The sequence below is a fragment of the Larus michahellis genome, chromosome 6 (genome assembly GCF_964199755.1).
Source record: "Larus michahellis chromosome 6, bLarMic1.1, whole genome shotgun sequence".
Lineage (NCBI taxonomy): Eukaryota > Metazoa > Chordata > Aves > Charadriiformes > Laridae > Larus > Larus michahellis.
The window spans coordinates 20,254,775-20,275,123 of NC_133901.1; the positions used below are offsets into that span (position 1 = coordinate 20,254,775).

Consider the following 20,349-nt stretch of genomic DNA (forward strand, 5'->3'; position numbering starts at 1 on the left):
AGAAAGTATGTTTAGTTTTGGGATGGGTTCTCTCTTCACTTACTCCGATCAACAAGTCTCAGTCCAGAATATGTACAGTGGCATAAATGGTATGAATGATAACAACTACCAAACTTTGGACTGTGAAATAAACAAGGTGTACGTGCAGCCCCTGAACCTTCTTAACTTCCCTTGCAATAGTTCCCAGCGTCCCCAGATGCTGAGGTTGTGATATTCAGCTACTGTGTTACCGAAGTTGCCTCACAGTTGCAATAGCACACCAGAGTAGCCAATGTGCGTTTAGTACCCTGTGCAGTGATGCTCATTAAAGTGACTTGCTTAATTCGGGTGTGATGCCCAGTTCTTTGTGTCAAACACTTTCATCTCAGAGTAGGGCCAGTGTCGGTCCTCTTTCCATGAGGTAGAGAAAGCTAACACATTAGGAAAAAAAAACACAAACCAAACAAACCCTCAAAATAAAGTTCCTTTTTCAATAGTCGTATCTATTTTATAACATTACTTTAAATTAATGGAGGACAGTTAGTGAGCCACATTCTCAGCTGTTGCAGATCTCTACTAACTTTGGAAGTTATGCCCAGTTCACAGTGGTGAATTTGGCCTACTTGTGTAACACATAGTTGTGCATATGAATTTGGGTACCGTTGAAGGGGCACTGGAATTAATCAATCCAGTTAGGAGGTTGAATATTCAAAAAGGCAGGATAATTTTATGACTGATGATATGGGCCCTGGAAGCTCAGGCTAATTAGATTTCATGCTTCACTTCTTGCACCTGAGCTGTTGCCTGAGGCACAGCAGAATTTCCTCTAGTGTTCGTAAATCTAGTCCTGGAGAATCTCTGGACAATTCACTTGACAACTTTCCAGCATTTTGTTTTCTTGCTTCATTGGTACAGACCCTAAAACCTTACAGATATTTAATTTATTGTAGCCACTGCTTTTTGCTCAAGAAAATCAGTTACATGACCTTCAGAAGTAATCAGGCCTATCTTGGATCTCAGAAATTTTCCTGTAGTTTCTTTTTTCTTAAAGTAAAATAGATGTGTCTTTATGAAAGGTTATAACTTTGGCAGAACAGTTCCTTTTTGTGAAACACATTCATCAGTGAAGGGTTCATGCCAGCTCTGAGGAAAGCCATACATTTGGGTGCAGTTTGGAAGAAGGGAAAGAGCAGCTGGTAGTGCTGCAAGTGCAAGGCATTGAGAAAGTCTTGGAACTGGATCTCTCACTTACCTAGACAGTATCCACTTCTGTGCAGGTGAATCTTTGTTTTCTTATATCCAGCTTCTTGAAAGAAGAGTCAGATTTCCTGAAATATGAGGAAATATGCAAAATGCATGTTCTAGAGAAAGAGAGAGCAAGCCTATTCAAAATTAAATCAGTAACAGTACCATTTCCATGGGAGCGGCTCAGTCCAACCAGTTGTATTCTTATGTCCTTTTTTGATCTGAGTCATACAGATACTGTAATTTATTTAATTTATTTGGAAATAGGAACAAAAGGCACACTGTCACTTCAGGGGAAAAAAAATCACTTTAACATTTTTGTTACTCTTTATGAAGATAAAGTAGATTATGTGGATTACAACAAACAATCTAAGATTTCTGTTTATTTTGCATGTTTGGAAGAATTGTGTGTAGACAACTTCCGTTCATTTTGCTTGGATTTCTCCACAAAGAAGCACAGAGGAAATAAAGTTTGAGGCATGTACTCCTCAACTTCCCCAGAAGAGAAAATACTCTTAGGGAGACTGAATGGAAGGAGTTTTAGAACACCCTCCTCTTTTTGATTGATTTAAGCTGATGAGAAGGTCTAATTTTCATGAAGCAACCACACTAGTTTGAATCACTCACAGGCAGACATTTGTCAGTCACCATTCTTGGAGATATGGTACATTAGGAAAATCACATAAAAACAAACAGGACAGAGAAAAGGAAGGAATTAGAAAAGTTAAAATATGAAGTCAATCTCATGCTCGTGGGAACACTTTGCTTTTATAAAGTAAAATAGTATACAGTTCTCCCTGCCTTGTTAAAGAGCAGAGGGCTGTGCTACTAGTTGTAAAAGCTGTACGTGAACAATGTAACTCTGGGAAATTATGCACATCTAGGAAACAGTACTACACATCCTTCTGATCTGTTTAGTTTCCCTTTTATTTACCTTCTCTTAATTCATCTATGTCTTTGGGATGCATACACCATAACTGTATGCCATACTTAAGATGTGGGCAAAGCAAGGATTTATATAGCAGCAAAATGATACTTTCAAAGTGTTGGGGTTTTTTTTCAAAACAAAATATTTTGTACCTCATTTCTTTTTATATTCCACTCAGAAATCAGACTCCTAGAAAAGCAGTTGTTCACACAGATTTATTTCCTCTGATTCAGATGCAGGAAGCAAAAAAGCATCTAAAGATTTACTCAGATTGCATTAGGCAGCAGTTATGCCTCGTGCATTGTAGGCCCTTACATCAGTAATTAGCAGGAGGAGATGAAATAGCAACTTCATTTGCTGTACTTGAAGTGACTTGTTCCTTATGAGTGCCAGTGGTGAGACACATTTCCTGTCTCCCTATTTCCCTGAAGGGCAGTCCGTCTGATAAGGTATCTGGAAGATAGTATACGGTTTTAGGTGGAAGTATCCCACAAAAAGAGATCATCTAGGTTTATGGGTGTTTTGTGCTGTTGAAGTAGCATCCAGCACTCTTAATGTAAAGAACCACACCCTGGACAACTAAAGCTGCAAGTCATCTCTATTTGCAGTCTGTCTTGATGGAGCTGTGGATCAATTATCTCTCTGATCTAGGTGTAAGTAATACACTAGAAAGGAGCTTAGAACCAGCACTTCCTGAAAGATCTGTCAGTGAATTATAAAAAGAAGTGTTTAATTAAAGTTATGTTTAGATTGCATGAACAAATTTTATAAATCTGTATTGTATGCTAATTTCTGCACCCTTAATTTTACTCCATTAAGCTTCTTCAATGACAATATTTGCAGCAGTGATTTGGAGTGGTGTGAATTCACTCCTGTCCAGCAAAATTAAAGTCAAGAAATGAGCTCCTCGGAGGTCCAGTGCCTCACAGTGAGGTAGGTGACTTCAGCCCACTTCTTACGTGGTTTGTGCGGTTTTAGAAAACCTGGGACTTGCCGAGAAAGGTCTGTGGCCTTGTGAGATATACTGTGAGGAGAGCTCCTGCTGTTCTCTTTCTATTTTGAGTTACCCATAAAAGGATCGAGAATGTTCTGGCCTTCAGCATGAGATGTTGTCTGAATGTTATTCACTACATGTGCATCTTATAATTTAAAGCTTACTTTTACATAGGCTGGTTTCTGCATCTCTCTTATGAAGTACGCAATGTTTCTTCTTATATGTGCATAGCTGGTGGGTGGATAGAGATCATAGCAAAAAGATGTCGTATACTTTGTTCCTCTTGCCATAGGCACTAAACTTTCACTGAAGATGTATGTTTCCTCATTGACAGTGGTGTGTGTGTGGGAAGAAGAGAGGTCTAAAAAAGGGCAATTTGATTTTGTAGAGATACGTTTGCAGAGGAAACATTTGAAATCACTACTCTGTGTATTCCCAGTTCCATGTGGAATCCCAACAGCTAATTGTTTGGCTCCTTTATTGTATCAATTAATCTTAACTAGGATAGCCAGATGTTTTAGTTATAAAAGGCTTACAGGATTTTGTCATATCTGCATCTATAAATATGGGTGTGTATTTAAAACCTCTGTTGCATGAATTCAAAAAGCAAACCTGTTTGAAAAATAGATGATAAGTTTGCAAGAATTTAATCTTCTGCCTTCAGGGGTTATTACTGAACAACTGAAATAATCCTTCTTACTCTGCAACATGGTAGGTACCTCTGTTAAATACTCAGGAACTTGTATGACTTGGGGGTGAGTTAGAAATCATGAATGCTTTTATCACATTGATGGACGGGAGAGATAACCAAGTGTTTTGGCTGTGGTATTCTTATGCCTTTTTCATCATCCAGCTATCACTTATCTTCAGACCACACAGCCAAGCTCTCAAACCCATTGTTGATTTCAACAAAATGTTGTCACGGGTCACTGAATGGCAAGGCAGGAGAGAAAATTATTTCCACTCCTTGTCTCTATTTACATCTTTCCCTGTTATTCCTCTAAGCCAGTGTCTGGTCCCAGTTGCACCATCAATACTAATGGTATAGCTGATCCTACATAGAAAATCTATTTTTTTTATTTTTCCACTAGCTATATAAATGGGATAAGGAACAATTATAGATATTTTAATGTCTTTACTGGGTCCTCAAGAACTTATACAAAATACTGAAGCAGTCCCTTGATGTTACTTGGTTACTAGATAGACCCAGATTATGAACTGTTTGGGGGTGGCACTTCTAACTGTTCTTTTATTTTGAATTATGCTCTTTGAAAATACACGCTTAGATCCTTATAATTCACTGGAGGGAGGAAAACCCCTTTCTTCATTTATCACGGCCTTTAAGCAAAAACTTAATAAAAACATGGGTGGGGGAAAATCTCCCTACATGTGTGCAGATCTGATTTAGAATCATTATCCTGCAGTAACAGATAGGAAATTGTGCATAGATCTGTTTATTCATGACCTATTGATATTTTGGGCATTAATTCATTAGCAAAGAACAAAATATTATATTAAAGATATTTTTCTTAAGTTCAGACACAGGCATACATCCCACAGAGCATTGACATTTATTTGTAGTTATAGAAGATTTTTTTTCTAGTTTGATAACTCTAGAATAATTGAAAAATGCAGATGTAGGATGTCAGGCTAAAGAAGAGATTATAAGTTTTCCCAAGATCCCTTATCTTTTCTTATTTTTTTTTCCCCCCTGTACCACTATTAACCATTTAGTATTGTGTAAGTTTTGGGGAACCATATTTATTCTTTCCTTTTCTTATTTGTGTAATCGACTTGTTTTCAGGAAAGTTTGTGAACTTCTGAAATTAACGTCTTGAGTATATTTTTTTATTAGTCTTTTGTTAAGCAGTTGCATGAGAACATCTTGCCCTCTAGTGGTTAAGAGAAGTAAGACTAGGCTCAGACCTGGCAAGAGCTGTTAAAAATGTTAAAAGCAGTCTTCAGCATTTAAACACTGAAAAATCAGCTGCATAGATCTTCACCCTTGGTGATCTACACTTTCAGGGTCAGTGAGCCAATAAAATTAATGAGTTTTGAAAATGTTCAAAATACAAGTGATTATGTTATGCAAATAATGAAAGTTCTAAAGTGTCCCTGTGAAGTGTTTCAGTATTCATAGTAATTTTGTTAGTGGTCTTTGTTGTAAAACAAAGGGAAAGGTTAGTGATAACAAATGTCCTTTAACCTCTTCCAGAAAGAAAACAAGCATAATACACCAGTGTTATAATCAGGTTTTAAACTGGAAAAAGATAAGTTTAACCAAATTCTAGACAAGAGATTTAAAAAACCTCCTTTGAAAAGCTTTACTCTGTGAAATTAATATGTTAATTTAGGATAATTTTAATTCAGTTAGTGGAGCTCAGAGTTCAGCTAATTACACTAGAATATGTCTGTCTTCACTTTTTTTTTTTTAATATCTCTTCATAATCAGAGAGACATTAAGGAAGTTCCAGGATTACTGACATGCTGGTTTGCCATTGCTGACGCTTTTGGCTTCCACAGCATTCCCTTTTGCTTATTCCAAAATATTTTCAGGCTCAAACAAGTCAGAAATGAGTTGCAGAGCTGCTGGCGAGCTGTCCGCTACCCAGCCCCTCAGCAGGGCCGTGCCAGCACAGAGGCAAGAGCTGTGTCTAGAGAGCTCTTTACAAATTGGGGGGGATGTTTCTTTTATGCACAGCTGAGCACTAGCTAGTGTGTAAAGGAAAGGGTGCAGATGGAGCATTGACGATGCATGAAGTGGTTGCAGGGGACTGCATATGTGGTCACATGAGGAATTTCCATTTACAGGCCTGGCAGCTTGCTTGCTGGGCTAGGTGTCTGCCTTTTCAAGAGGTGTACGGGCTATTAGTTCAGTACAAGTTCTCTCCATCCAGCACCACATCCTGCTAAGCCAGCCCTCCCTAAAGAGTATCCACAAAGAAGCCATGAGCCATCTGCACAGAGCACAGCAGATAAAACTGCAGCCTTTTAATAAAGCTGGTGAGACAACCCTTGCAGGAGGGGTTTTGCCTTGAACTTGGCAGGGGTTGGCGGGACACGCTGTGCTCTTCGGCCCTGTGATGTGCTATGGAGGGCACTAACCACAGGGAGGCAGGGCAGGCAATCTTTAGTTACCGAGGAAAATTTTCAAAACGCCAAGTGTTGCTGGATTTAACACATCCTAAAAACGCAGAAGATGATTGCCCCTGTTCCTACTATAACAGCGTATTTGGCTTGTGCATTTAAGAAAGACACAGAAAAAGGATATAAATAGTAATCAGATGTCCACTCAAACAGTGAGAGATGGGGTGGGGTTGCTTGATTTTTTTAAGCGTAGCTGAACACTAGCTGATGTGCAAGGGAAATGAGACAGATGAAGCAATGGTGATGTACACCGTGGTTTTTAGGAGACCACATAAGCAGCCCCATTGAGTAATTTCCATGCCTTGACCTTCAAAAGGCATTTAAAATTTAAATGCAAAGATAGGCAATTACAAAGGGAACTGGGGGCTGCAGGGAGGTCCTCCCCGTGCACTTTTTCATTTTTGAAACTCTCTGCTCGGTAGGGTTGAAGCAAACAGCAAGGTTCCCCTCACACATCATACAAACAACTACTTTTAGAAGTTGCAGTTTACTATAGCTTCCCCTTAGCTAAATTAATTATAGTCCTTGTGTTTCCAATTTTAAATTGAACACAGGCCAAGATCTGCAACACATTCCTCTCATGACACAAAATCAGATGCCATGAAACCGACAGCTTCTTCCAGAGCAGCCTCCCTCAGTCTATTGTGAAATGACACCCCCATCTAACATTTTTGAGGGCAGTTCCATGCCATATTGGCACAAGGGTTTTCACTTGCAACCAAGTAAGAATGAGACAGAGTTTGGAATGGTCTTCAGTTGCTTCAGTTTCCCCTTTAATTTGTTTGTCGGTCTGAGAATAGGTAAGTGTTTGGCAGAGGAAAGTTGCTTTTGAGAGTCAGTGATAGTGGCTGTGACAGGCCCCTCTGCCTATGTTAAGGTCATTGAAATTCACTGTTTGCTTTTTTTCCCAGACTTGAAATACAACAGGCTCAAGTTGTGGCACTTGGAAGAACTGATATTTTTATCTCACTAGCCAGTTAATGTTATATTTCTAATTTAATTTTACTCACTCTGAGTAATGGGAGGGAAATAATGAGCTTCTCACATGAGAGAATCCAATGCAAGTAAAAGCAACAGGGCAGGATGTGTTGCACAATAAGAAAGGCAGTTTTGTGGTACCAGAGAACTAAAATAATTGCTCAGTTAAGTTTTGGTTATGTATTCCTTAGCGTTCAGTGTTTTTCTGTAGGAGGACTAATGTTTTAATTTGTCTCAGGCACAATGGAGAAAGGAGGTGTGGCATAAGGATTGCTCTTATTCAGCGCCTCTGTCCTCCAAGTCTGGTGATGTGTTAAACTGCAGTGTTAAGGGAGCTCTGGATCCTAATATCTGGATCCTAATGAGAGTACAGTTCTTTATACTTAAAGTGTTTGGACCCACAGCCTCAGTTCTTTCCAATCTGGTTATTAGTTTCATGGCAGAGGACTGGGCTGAACGACTTAGGTGCTACGATTGGTTTTAAATCAAAGTAATTTCACCTTTTCTACATCCTTTTCCCCGTTGGCAACTGACCTTCATTTACAAACTTTAGCTACCTTGAAAGAAGCATGAATCCTCCTAACCACACTAGGGAAAAAAAACACCCAAAAACCAAAAAACAAACTAACCAAGAACAAATAAAAAAATGTACTGCTTCAAACCTACTGTCTTTGAAGATGACTGTTTACCCTGTGAAAAAAATTCACTGTCAGATGCTGAAAAACCTTCTTACAAACACTAACTAGTAGATTTTTCAATATATGTTTACAGTAAATAGTCATTTTAAGGTTTCCTGTGCTCCATCATTTAATTCTAGAAATGCTTCTTCACAGCTACTTTTGCTTACAGCATTGAACATAAAAGTTTTGTGGATAGCATTTATTTTACAATGAAATCACAGTGTATTACAGATGGCCTTGGAAAACACTGTTTTCCTCACCTTTCCTTGTCTGATGACTATGATTTCCATTAGGTGTCCATAGATTTGCCAACTCCTAAAAAAATGTGGTTTTTTCCTACTTCAGAGAAGAGAAATAATAAGGAAAATGGTCAGAATTCCGGTTCTCACTTCCTTTTCTTGGTTCCTGTCAATGCGCACTGGTCTCATTAAGGAAGAGATTGAGCTACTACGTTGCCCTTTCATCCAGCCCTTTGTGGAATATTCAGAGGATGGACAACAATTAAGTATGAAAAATAGTGAGAAAGATCTTAGCTTATTCCAATCACACTCATTTCAAAGGTGCCAGAGGGATTTAAGAAACCTAGATAGTATTCGAACTGTAAGAACTCCCAGATGATCTCCTTAAAGAATTATGTTGTCTAGGGTCCAAGGAACCACAAGAAACACCAATTAATTGAAGTGTGCTACCCTGTTACAGTGCAGCCTGCACTAGGCACCACATCCAAAAAGCTATGAATTCTTTGTAAATTGCAATTTTTATGGGAAAGTTTTAAGGATAACTTTATTCAAACTTTAGGTAGCAATTGAAATGTTAGAGCCACTTGATGGAAATGGCTTCCTGAGTAGCTGCTTAAGACAATTGTTTGAGATGGCAAGCTACCGCTTCCTCACTATAAAGGTGGCACTTACCCTGCAGACAGATCTAAGAATCTGGAAGCTCTAAAACGTTTTTAATCATACACATGTGCTTTAAATAGCAGCAGTATCCTTAACTATAGCCATAGCTATTCTTAAACTTCATAACACCCTGTCATTTTATCATCTTTTTCTAAGCTTTTGAGAGCAGGAAAAAGCACCATCTACATAATATTTTAAATAGACTGCACCTTGTTATGGTGAGACATTCGTTACTTGCTTCAAGTAAGTGCAAGTTATCACTTTGTCTATTCTTTTTCCTCAAAGGAAAAGGACAATTGTGCCTTTGTTTTCTTTTTTAAAAAATACCAGTATGCCCCCATCTGATTTATTCTGACATCTTTTACACACGTGATATAGCTCATTAAAATATCCATAGTGCAATAGTACACTTCTATATCTGTCTTCCAGAACCAGCTTTCTCACAAAGACCCTGCTCCCTCCTTCATCTAGTCTTGAAAAAGAATAACTATTACTTACATTCTCATCTTCCTGAGAAATCTTTTTCTTGGCTGAAATACAGCAGAGTGACTTCCACTTTTGGTGAGAGGTTATCAAAATATGTAATTTACCACTTCAACAGTTTAAAGTACTAACAAAGAAGCTGGCAGTGTAGGGTAGTGGGACATTGTCTCCTGTACCTGTACTGAAGGAGCCTGGGATTAGCACGAACCAGACAGACAATCCTTGCCCCTGCTGAGGGAGCACATACTTTGGGAAATGGGCAGATATCTTCCTCCTAGCCCCATTTCTTTCTCAGCCTACAGAGCAAGCCCCAGCTCCTCTCAGGGTATTGCTGGTGGAGGAGCAGTGGTTCCTTGCAGAACTGGCAATGAAGAGCAAGGAGCTGGATCTCCAGGAGAAGCAGTTATCTTACTCAAGTCTTTTGAAGCCTTCTACAAAGCCCCCAAAGTTTGCTGATGTGAGAGCTCTTGTCTGAAACCTTACAGACTGACTGAATTGCACATCTCTCCTCAGGCTTATCCCGAGATCCCAAATGACTCCTTGTCATTTTCCCTTTCCTCTTAAACCCTACTGACCATTTCTGTTCTACAAGATACCATTAGCATTGTCTCATGGCCACCCCGAACCTGCTTTATCACAACACTGAGGTTTTGCTGTTCAAAGCGGTTTGGGGCCAGTAAAATGTAGTCTGATCTGTTCTTCTGGGGAGCTCTGAACCCACTCTGACCTATCAGAACCAGAATGGGCACAACATTGTCTCTTGGAATAACCCAGCTCTACCTCGGTAGCTATTCAGCTTGTTAAACAATATAGGGGGCATTGGATGATGAAATACAATTTGCAGTTATATACAGTAGTGTGCTTCCCATACTCTACTCCTGGCTTAGCTTGGCATTCCTATGGAGGAAGCTATGGTTCATGTTTTTCCCCCTAAGTGGTATAGTAGGGAAGCAGGATTCTACGCAATCCATCTACCCTGCGTATTACTAGAAATGTGTCACGTTCGCAGGGCGCCTACTCTCTCAAAGAAAGAGACACAATAAACAAGGAAAGGAAATTCACAGGGGTTTTTCTGCTTCACTTTCCATCCCTCTACTCTCAGAGCAGCTCTGCTTTAGAACAGTTTGCTCAAATTCTGAGTTCCTGTTTTCTGCTCTGTTGGCCCTCTGAGGGGCCACGGCATAACACAACTGTCATTTATGCTCATTTCCTGCTTATGGTACTAGGACCTTTCAGGTTCAATATTCACATTTGCCTGAAGTCATTACTGCATCTGCTAAGTAGTGAATAATGAGGTTGCCAATAGAGCAGCACTTTATTCATTTCATGAGGAAAATCTGCACTGACACTTAGCTGGGAGTCTATTTTGAATTTTTCTGACTATTGATCTACATTCTGAAGTGCACCTCAGACCTTTTGTCTCTTGACCTGATCATAATTTTTAGTCCTTCATTTACCATGAATTAAAGGATCATTTCCAGTAAACCCAAGTATACCCCTGGAATGTTGCCTAATTTGCTGGAAAGTACTGTAACTGCTGTTTTCAGAAAGACATTTAGACTTACATCCTTAAAACAGAGGCTGAGGGCCAAATACTGACTTCATTTGCACCACAGTAAGTCTAATGTAATTATTCTGCTTGTAGTGGAACCCTTCTCTCTTGTAATCATCTCCCTTTTTGGGATTTGCAGAGAATATTTATCAGGAGTAGTAACAGTTTCTCATGAAAACATCTCTAGGAAATAGCTAGTGAGTGGCAAATCTCACATCGTTTCCCTAGATTGGTCAATGAAAAGACAGATATATCAAGTAAGTTATTGCTTGGCCTCTGGTATCCGATGTCTCAAGATCTGTGCTGTATAGCATTTCTCAGAAAATAGAGAAATATTATCTGGCGCATACCTAACTCCATTTTTAGCAAAGAAGCTCTTTCCTTATCCTCATTAGATTGTTATTTCGAAGCAAGAAACTCCGTCTGCTCAGAGAATGAGAGGAAAAGGGAGAGTTGCAGATATATGGCCAGGGTATTACAACGCGCTGCACCTCAGCTGAGCTGTGATCTTTAGCTGTATTTGCGAGTGCGAGGTAAATGACATTGACTGCGAAGGGAAATAGGGTGCCAGTGTAGAGGGCGCTGAGAAGTCAATGCACACATTAGAATTCAAAGCACTCCTGTGTGTTTTCTGTCCCCCTGAGACCAGGCCGCAGATGGCTTGCAAGATGTACCTCAGCCTTTTGAACATGAACTTAGAGCTGCCAGCTGATGCCTCGTTTCCTGCTGCTGGTCACAGAGTATGGCTGGTGGAGATCAGACAATAATACAATGTCAAATTGCCTGATATGCCTCCACCAGGTGCTTGCTTTTTAAAAAATACCCTCAAAAGCTCTGATGTAAAAGCATCACCGCGTATTCCTTGGGCTAAATCATTGCAGTTAAGGGAGACTAGTTTCTAGGGTTTTCTTTTCCTTGTCACAAACACCATTTTAATGACATCTCCTGTGGCCAAGCAGCACCTAGAATACTGACTTTAAACTAACATGTCAATTGTGGGTTTAAAACTAACGCTCGTAGTTCCATTTTGGCTCACTTTCTGGCTTTTAAGCGTAGGATTTGTTCTGATAATGTTTCCAGGTTTTGCTCTAAATCCATGAAAGCTTGAAAAGTTTAGAAATGCATCACCTACCTCTAGAAAACTGGAGGCCTCTGGAACTGGGGGATCAGCAGCTTAAATTTACATCACTGCGCGTGGGTGAAACAGTCATCATCTTTTAGACAAATACAGCTTGCAGAATTGGACACAGAAATTTAGTTTCCCTTGTAACAGGAAGAAAAAATTGGGTTGAAATAGAAAGAAATATAGTGGCAAGAATAAAACAAAGGAAAACAAGCTATTTACATATGACATAGTAGTGGGCTAAGGGAAAGGGCTTGCTTTAGGAAGTGAGCTGTGCTGAAGGGGAAAGAAGCACCCAGAGAGGCAGAAGAGCTTTCATTGTGCCCATCCATCATAGGAACCAACCTAGCCAAATACCAGTCTGTCTTCTGTAGTCCTGGCAACAGCACAGAGGTACAAAGCTTCTTTAAATCTAGCTCCGGTGTAGCTTATCCCAACTTGGAATAGGAACGAAACTGGTTAGTTGCAATCTCTGTGTGTGTACAGATAAAGCAGGCTGCCAGGCGAGCAGATTTATGAGTTGAAAAGCATTTTGCACAACACTGACAAAAAGTGGCAGAAAAAAATCCTTGTTCTCATTCTATAGGCAATAAAATGGGTCCCACAAAGCCTCTTATTTGCTCTGTGTGCCTCGCACCAGCCCTGAACAGCATCAGTCTGCACCAGAGGCCTGGCTGTGCCTGGTTACCTGCCAGATGCTAATGTCAGTCTGAAAACCCCAGAGTGCCTCACAGGGAGTCCTAGCTATTGTCTGCTCACTTGGTAGGGATTGGCAGTGTAACCTGTCGAAAAAAAATTGTATTCTCTAGGTTCAGTTCAAGCTTTAAGAGGGATTTTTTAAAATTTGGAAAAAACATTCAGCTGTGGTTGCATAAGGGAGGAGACTATGCCAAGAGAGTACAAAGACAGCAACTGAACTTCAGCATTTGCTTTTACGAGACCAAGTGGCTGAGACAGGCATCTAAAAATCCCAAAACAACAGACTAATCTTGTTGTGCTTTGTTAGAAATTTCTGATAATTTTCAGATCTGCTCTTTCAAAGGCAGCACTGTGTGTGGATCCATGTACAAATGTCTTTTTTTATCAATCCCAGTTATCTAAGGCCTCTGTTCTGCACAATCACAGCCCTTGCAGTTGCTTTCTTTGTTATTTTCTCTCCCTACAATCCCCATCTCGTCCCCTGCCCCCAAAATGCATGCAGAATGCCAGTTGAAATAAAGAGTAATAAAGAGGTAGGAGTCATTTCTAGTTGGGCTGTTACCATATTGTGGTGTGGAATCCAAGAGGATTAAGATGATGCTGCTATGTCCTACACTTGCTGTAGATAGCAAAGTTTAAACCAAATTAGGCAGTCTGAATGGACAGAGCCACATAAAAACATTTTGTTATTTTTCTAGAAGAGGTAAAATCAAGGCAATTTTAGGATACAAAACTCATAGCTGCATCTGGCAATTAGGAGAATTAGACGAATGGTGGAGGGTCTGAAAGGAAGCCAGTTTGATAGTCATATTCTTTACTGCTTTCATTATGTTGCTGTTATGGAGATGGGAACGCAGTTGTGCTTAGTGCCTGTTTACCAACTCAGATCCAGCTGCGAAAATGCAATCAGTGCTTCCATGAATGAGAGGTAAAGTTTCTGGGTTTGATACGCAACCAGTTCACAAAGTGCTGAAGGTCTCAAATTCCACATCTCAGAGATATTTTCTGCTTTTCAGGTGAATTACACTGAAGAGTTCTGACATCCTTTTGAAGACTTCCTGCAGCAAAGATGACATTTCAGACCTATATGTTACCTGAACCTTGATCACATCTTGTCTGCTATTGACATATATGACCCAAAAGTGCTTCCTTATGAATTAGGCACTCATCATGCATTTTAACCTCCTTGGAGAAAATTATGCAGGCCTCTGAGTTGCCTGCGTGAGTTATCTTTTATTCATTAGAATCCTAAATGTTATTGAAATGTATTCTTAATTATTCCCTGCTGAAAACAGTAGTGTTCTTGAACAAGTATTTTGCATTTGTTATGTCCTGCTGCTAGCATAGTTAATAATGTATATAATAATAAAATAAGAAACTATCAGAGCAGAATAAGAGAACTTATTAATATGATTCAATTTGAGAAAATTGTTACTTCTGGCTTTCACAGCCTATGAACAACACGGACTGAATATATAAAGCATGCAGAATCTTTGCTGTAGGTCTAGCACAGAAATAACAATATTGCCGAAAGAGAAGCTGATAAGACATCACCTGCTATCCCTGCATGCATACCCTCTAAAATCACTTACTGTAGTACTTTACTTAGTGGAACTGATGTTGCCAAAAACCTTTCAAAAGCAGTCTTTGGACATATTTCTCGATTTAATGGCTTTTTACTCAAACAGAATATCACAACCCCTAAAAATAATATTTTTGCTTCAGTGTCTCCCCTGTCCTTCCTCTTTTTCCACCACTCTCCCTCTGTGCGCACACACGTACTTTTCATTTGCTGCTGTATGTATGGGAAACCAAAAGTTTTCTAAAAATTCAAAAGCTGGTTCTGAAAAACAGTGTAATATTCAGTGTCGCACTCTGGTAGGAAATCTAGAAGCATCAAAAGAGTCAGTAAAAATTACAGCCTTTTGTTGAGTTGTATTTCTTGTGCAGCTGCATCGTACCCCTTTGACTCACCACACAGAGTTGTGGGTGATTGGCCAGCATGTCCAGATCTTTTTCCTTAGTTAATTCCAGCTGGCTGCAATTCCTTAAATACATGGCTTTGCATGCTGTACAATTAAATATCATCCAGTTTCTATGCTGTCATCCCCAAGACCTTTCATTTCATCCTGTAGGTTATTTCAGTCCTCTCTGATATTGATAATGTGGCCCATTTTTGGCATTGACAAATATTACCTCCTGCATCTTTTTAATGGCAATGGCAAAATTAAAGAGAGAGGTAGTCCCAATTTCAGACCTTGAAAAGACCAGCTAAGAAACAATTTTCAACCTTCTCTTTTTGGCACAAATTATCAGTTCCTTAGTTTAATCAGATCCCTTGCTGGTTTATACTTATTATACTAAATATTGTCCTCCCACTGAAAAACTTCCAACATAAAGTGCTATTTAAACACAGCACGTCTGAACTACCTGGAATTTCCTATCAAAGGAGATACTAGGATGATCTGAAGGATGTGCTGCTGGTAATCTGATACAGGATATTATCTCAGTGTCCATTCATTACCTGGTCTTCAGTATTTCTTGCCTTTTAAATATATCCTAAAGTCTTAAAACCTCTTGAAGATGGACCAACAGGCTCATAGTTGCTTAGATTGCTTTTCTTCCTGTTATTTCCCAGCCATGTGCAGGTTAGCTGTCAACAGCTCCCTGTAGCATTTCTTTCTGTATCTAGGAATCATAGGGTCCTAGAATAATTTGGGTTGGATGGGACCTCCAGAGGTCATCCAGTCCAACTCCCTGCACAGAGCAGGTCTAATTAGATCAGGTTGTGCCAGCACTTGTCCAGTTGAGTCTTAAACACCTCCGAGGAGGGAGATTTCACAATCTCTTGGGCATTCTGCACTAGCATTTTACCACTTTCATGGTAAAAATATTTTCTTTATATTTAAACACCTTCCCATGTTGCAACTTGTGTTTGTTGCCTTTGTCCTACCACTGTGCGCCTCCAAGAAGAATCTGGCTCCATGTTCTCTGTACCCTCTGATCAGGCAGACAGCAGTAAGGACTCCCTGCAAATATTTTCCTTTCTAGGCTGAACAGGCCCATTTCTCTCTGCCTCTCCTCTTAACTCATGTTCTCCAGCCTCGTAACCAACTTGGTGGCCACCCACTGGAAGCACTCCAGTATGTCAACGTCTGCCTTGTACTGGAGAGCCCAATACTGGACATTATATCCCAGAGAGGTCTCACAAGTGACAAGCAGAGGGAATGATCACTTCCCTCTACCTGCTGGCTACACTAATACAGCCCAAGTTGAAGCTAGCCTTCTTTGATCCAAAAGCACGCTGTTGATTCACGTGAACTTGTCTACCTGGACTTTTACATCTTTTTCTGCAGAGCTGCTTCCCAGATAGTTGGCCCCTGCCTGTCTGGGTTGCAAGGAGGCATTCCATTCCAGATACAGGAATTTGCATTTTCTTTTGTTGTACCCCTCAAAGTTCCTGTTGGCCCATTTCTCTGTCCTGTTCAGGTCCCTCTGATGAGCAGCACTGCCATCCAGTGTGTCAATAGCTCCTCCCAATTTTGTGTTGTCTTCAAACTTGCTGAGAGTGCCTTCTGTCCCATCATCCAAATCGTTAATGAAGACATTAGGCAGTACTGATCCCTGAGGGACAGCAGTAGTTGCTGACTGCCAGGTAGACTTTGCATAAATAGGTATTATCGAAGGCCTGTGTGTGCTTTGAGCAATTTAAGTTTTGATTCCACCGCAAACATGTAAACTGGCAGTTACCAGACAGGACTTCGAATCAAGCCTACCTTTTCCTCTGTGTCATTTATTACAGACGTTGCTGAAAGCTGAGGCAATATTAATGTGGCTTTTCAGATAATATTCAAAGCACTCAGCTTGGATTTTGGCAAATCAAGTCTAGAGCAGTATTCAGTGCATAGGGGCTGTTTGTACTGGGTTATTTGTCTCTGCACATATTCTCAGAGCGTAATAAAACGTATTACAGTGATCACAGCATGATGGCTGTATCTGTGATAACTTTAATTTAGCTAGCAGCAGTAAGAGTACAGCAGAGATTTGGTGGCGTGCTCTTCAGCACAGAATAGCAGCCGTATTAAAGCTTGCTATTGTCAGAGCTGGCTGCCACATCTTCATAGCAAGCATTAGCAGAGCCAGCAAGGTAAGCGCCAAAGTAATGATCTCCCTGTTTTGCTGTATAGACATATCTTGGCTGCTTCTGTCTGTTGCTATTAAACTGTTCAGCTGCAGCCAGCCTACGCATGCCCGATATTAAGGAGGTTTACCTTGTGTTTTGCAACTTTTGGGAACTAGGACACAGTAGTTCCTCTATCTTTCCCAGAAGTAACACAGTAAACAAAATGGCTGCTGAAACCTGACAGCAGCTGATCAAATTACCATTTTTTTTTTAATACCTATTATATCCATAATGGATAAAGACTGATAGTTCAAAATGTTTAAATCAATCAGCAGAAATCAACTGATGGAAGCAGTAGAAAAGATATTTGGACTGGTTGTGGTTCTCATCTGCTTGCTTCAAGTTGTGAGCAAAATTTCTATCGTATACCTTGCTTATTTACATCACAGAACAGTCCATTTTATTACCTCAATTATTACTCAGCTTTTATGATTTCTCTCTCAATATGCCAGAAGCCAGCAGATCTGAGAGAGAAACACGTATCTTATTCAGATTTGTAATTAGATCACCGGTGGACAAAACACATACAGTCTACATAAAGTACTGATTGCTTTACTAGCATTTTCCCAGTGGAGCTTAGTTTGAATACTAAGTTCTGGGAACACCATTCAGGTTATACAATTTAAGTGTGTTGAAAATATAAAACATTGGCTAAATCTGAAGAACTCTTTCCAATAATGATTTCTCATATTCCACATATCAGGGTTTTTTTTCCAAACAAAATATGTACAATTAAAAACATTTTAACAGAATCCATCTGGAGAAAACTGAAAAGCCCATCAGAATAAAATACAGCAGTGGACTGAAGACAAAATATTTTTGTAACCGGTAATACTAAATAACCCTTTATACCATTGTCTCATGAAGGAAAACCAAAAGACAAAAAGTGAGAAGCAAAACTGAAAGCAGAGAATCTGATACCATTGGGACACTTAGGGAACTTTTGAAAGTTATTCTCACAGCCAGACTAACTGGCTGATGCTGAAATACTTTCTTGCCAGAGTAACAGGAATCATTATCCTAAACCTTTTTTTTTCCCGTACATTTTAATATCAGCATTATTGTATATGCGACTTGTGTTCTGTCATAGTTTGGATAAAGAACAGAAAGTAATTATAGAGCTGAAACATGTTCGCCATCACTTGTATTTGAAAAGCCTTCAAGTTAAGAGCCTGTATAGCACCAGACTGGGTAATGTGTTAAAGCACGTTTGAAATGCACAGGAATAAAGACTGAGTCAATTCTTTTCTTATAATACTCTTTAACATCAAGAAGTAGTCAAACGAATCCATATTTGATGTTAAGTAATATTTCTGCTCTTCATCCATTAACAAATTATGTGAACTCTGCAAGAGGACATAGATATGGGGAATTCGCTAAACTCATAGAATTCTGGTTTAACAAATAATTTCTTAGCTATACCTGTAACCTGTATCATAAGAGAGAAGTGTACAAAGAGAAACGGAAATCATTAGAGGCAAGGCTGAGATACTAGGTGCAGTCTTTTGTTACACTGCCTTTTTGGAGAGAAAATTTGTACAACAGCTGTTTCAGAGGCCCTACCTGGGATTGTATAAGATAAAACAATAACCTTGTGGGCAGCTCTGTCTGACCTGATCATTTTCAGATTTTTAGAGCAGACAGGCAATGAAGTTGTCTCTTCCTCTTCAGGCAAGAAATTCCTCGATGTACAGCTACTGTTTCAGCTCGTTTGAGTCTGAAGTTTCATCTGTGTTTTATCAGGGTGCTCGCCAATGAATGCCTTTGTGCCTACATTCTGTTGACTTTGAGGGAAAGAACAGTACATAATCACATGTGACATGGGGGCTGCAACTCCAACAGGAGTTTGTCCTGTAATAACAATGATATGCTGGGGAAGGGCAGAGGCATCGTAATTCACACTCTTTATATTTGGTGTACTGATGTCTGATCCTTCTTCCATTTCTATTAGGATTTTTTTTTCGGTGGGGGTGCTGATTTACACTAAATTGTGCAACTTTAAACCTACTTTGCCAGACTGCTATTCTAATCTTTATGTGCTGCTGCCAACTGACACATAGCAAAGTCTTTCAGGGATGAGATTAAACACACCATGAGTCTCCATTTCTAATGAAAGCTCCATGGGAACACCGCTGGGATCTCTGTTACTTTGCTGCAGTCAAAGTTGTGTGAGCCCATGTGCCATCCCTTTGTGCATTAGGGAGACAGCAGTATCACAGATACAATGCAGAGTATTCTGCTTTCATGCTTTAGGGCATTCATTGCAAAGAATAGCAATGTTTTCCTCCTGTCCTCAGAGCCATTTTTTTACCCACCTCCTTTGTTCAGAACTGAAATGTTTAGCTTTAAAACCGGACAGGAAAACTGTCATTTTTTATTTATCAGCAATAGGAAAGCCATACAAAATCACTGTCTCTTTTAATAAGCTTATTTGTTTAAGCATCCAGGGTGTTAAATTAGCTTTCTCATCTATATGTGGTTTAATACCCCACCCATTTATCGACTGAGAACAAAACAGGCCTTAACACAGTATTGCCTGCTGTGACAAGTGCTGTGATGAATTACATCTTAAAAGATGATATTATGAGAGCCAGTATCACAAGGGCCTAAAATCTATCGAACCCTCTACTGACTGGACTATGAACTGCACATTTGTTATAAGAATAAGTAATAATGGACATGAGAGAGGGGAAAAAATATGCCCAAGGCTGTTGGTGCTAAATTTTTTGGGAAAAGTGTTTTGCCAATTCTGCTGCCTAGTTACCATTTTCAATGAAAAGTTAAGAGGCTAAAGGTTACTACATTTAATCAACCAATTATTCAGTGTAAGAGTTTGAAGGCTTACTAAAACTTTACAGTTAAATATTTTCCTCTCTGCAGGGGATTTCTAATTTACCAGAGTAGAAAAATCCAAAAGAAAACATACTTTCAATGCATTATAATAAGAGCCTCTAGGCATTAGACATAGTACCTTTAAAAAAACACAGGTTGTTGTATAATCTGTTAAGAAACAAGCATTTGCTCCTCATATGCAAGATATCAAATAAAGAAACACATACAAACAGTATGATCTCACTTTACTCACAGGAGGTTTAACCGATGAACCTGACTGAGACACAGTGGTTTTACTTTTTTTAAGTACAGGCAGTTAGAAAAAAAGATGTTTAAGTTTCGTAGGTCTGGTTTTAGTTGTCCTTTTTCCCAGTTGCACATGGTCCCCTCCAAAGGGCCATAAAGCCCTTAAAAGAATCTACCTGAGCTACCTGGCATAGTTGGCCTCTCTGGTTTTGATTGTTCCTTTGGGACACCTCAGCTCATCTTCATAATTCCCATCTGGCTTGGTTTTACTTCTCACACAGGGAGGTGAAGTAAATCTGACACCAGCATAGCTGAGAGTAGAATATAAGAGGCAGCTTGCTTTGTATCTGTGCCAGTTTAAAGGAAAATTGTTTTTTGGTT

The 20,349-nt window shown here is 39.5% G+C and overlaps 1 protein-coding gene across 2 annotated transcripts in view; it reads left to right on the forward strand.

The window, feature by feature from the left end:
- The window catches only part of PXYLP1 (2-phosphoxylose phosphatase 1), a 115,321-nt gene that overhangs the window by 25,343 nt on the left and 69,629 nt on the right, over positions 1-20,349 (forward strand). Inside the window, exon 2 of one of the 2 annotated variants that reach the window (XM_074591872.1) lies at positions 2,972-3,085. The exons of the other annotated variant lie outside the window; for it this stretch is intronic. The gene's annotated coding sequence lies outside the window, so the exon portion shown is untranslated. The remainder of the gene's footprint in view (positions 1-2,971; positions 3,086-20,349) is intronic. 2 annotated transcript variants of the gene reach the window in all.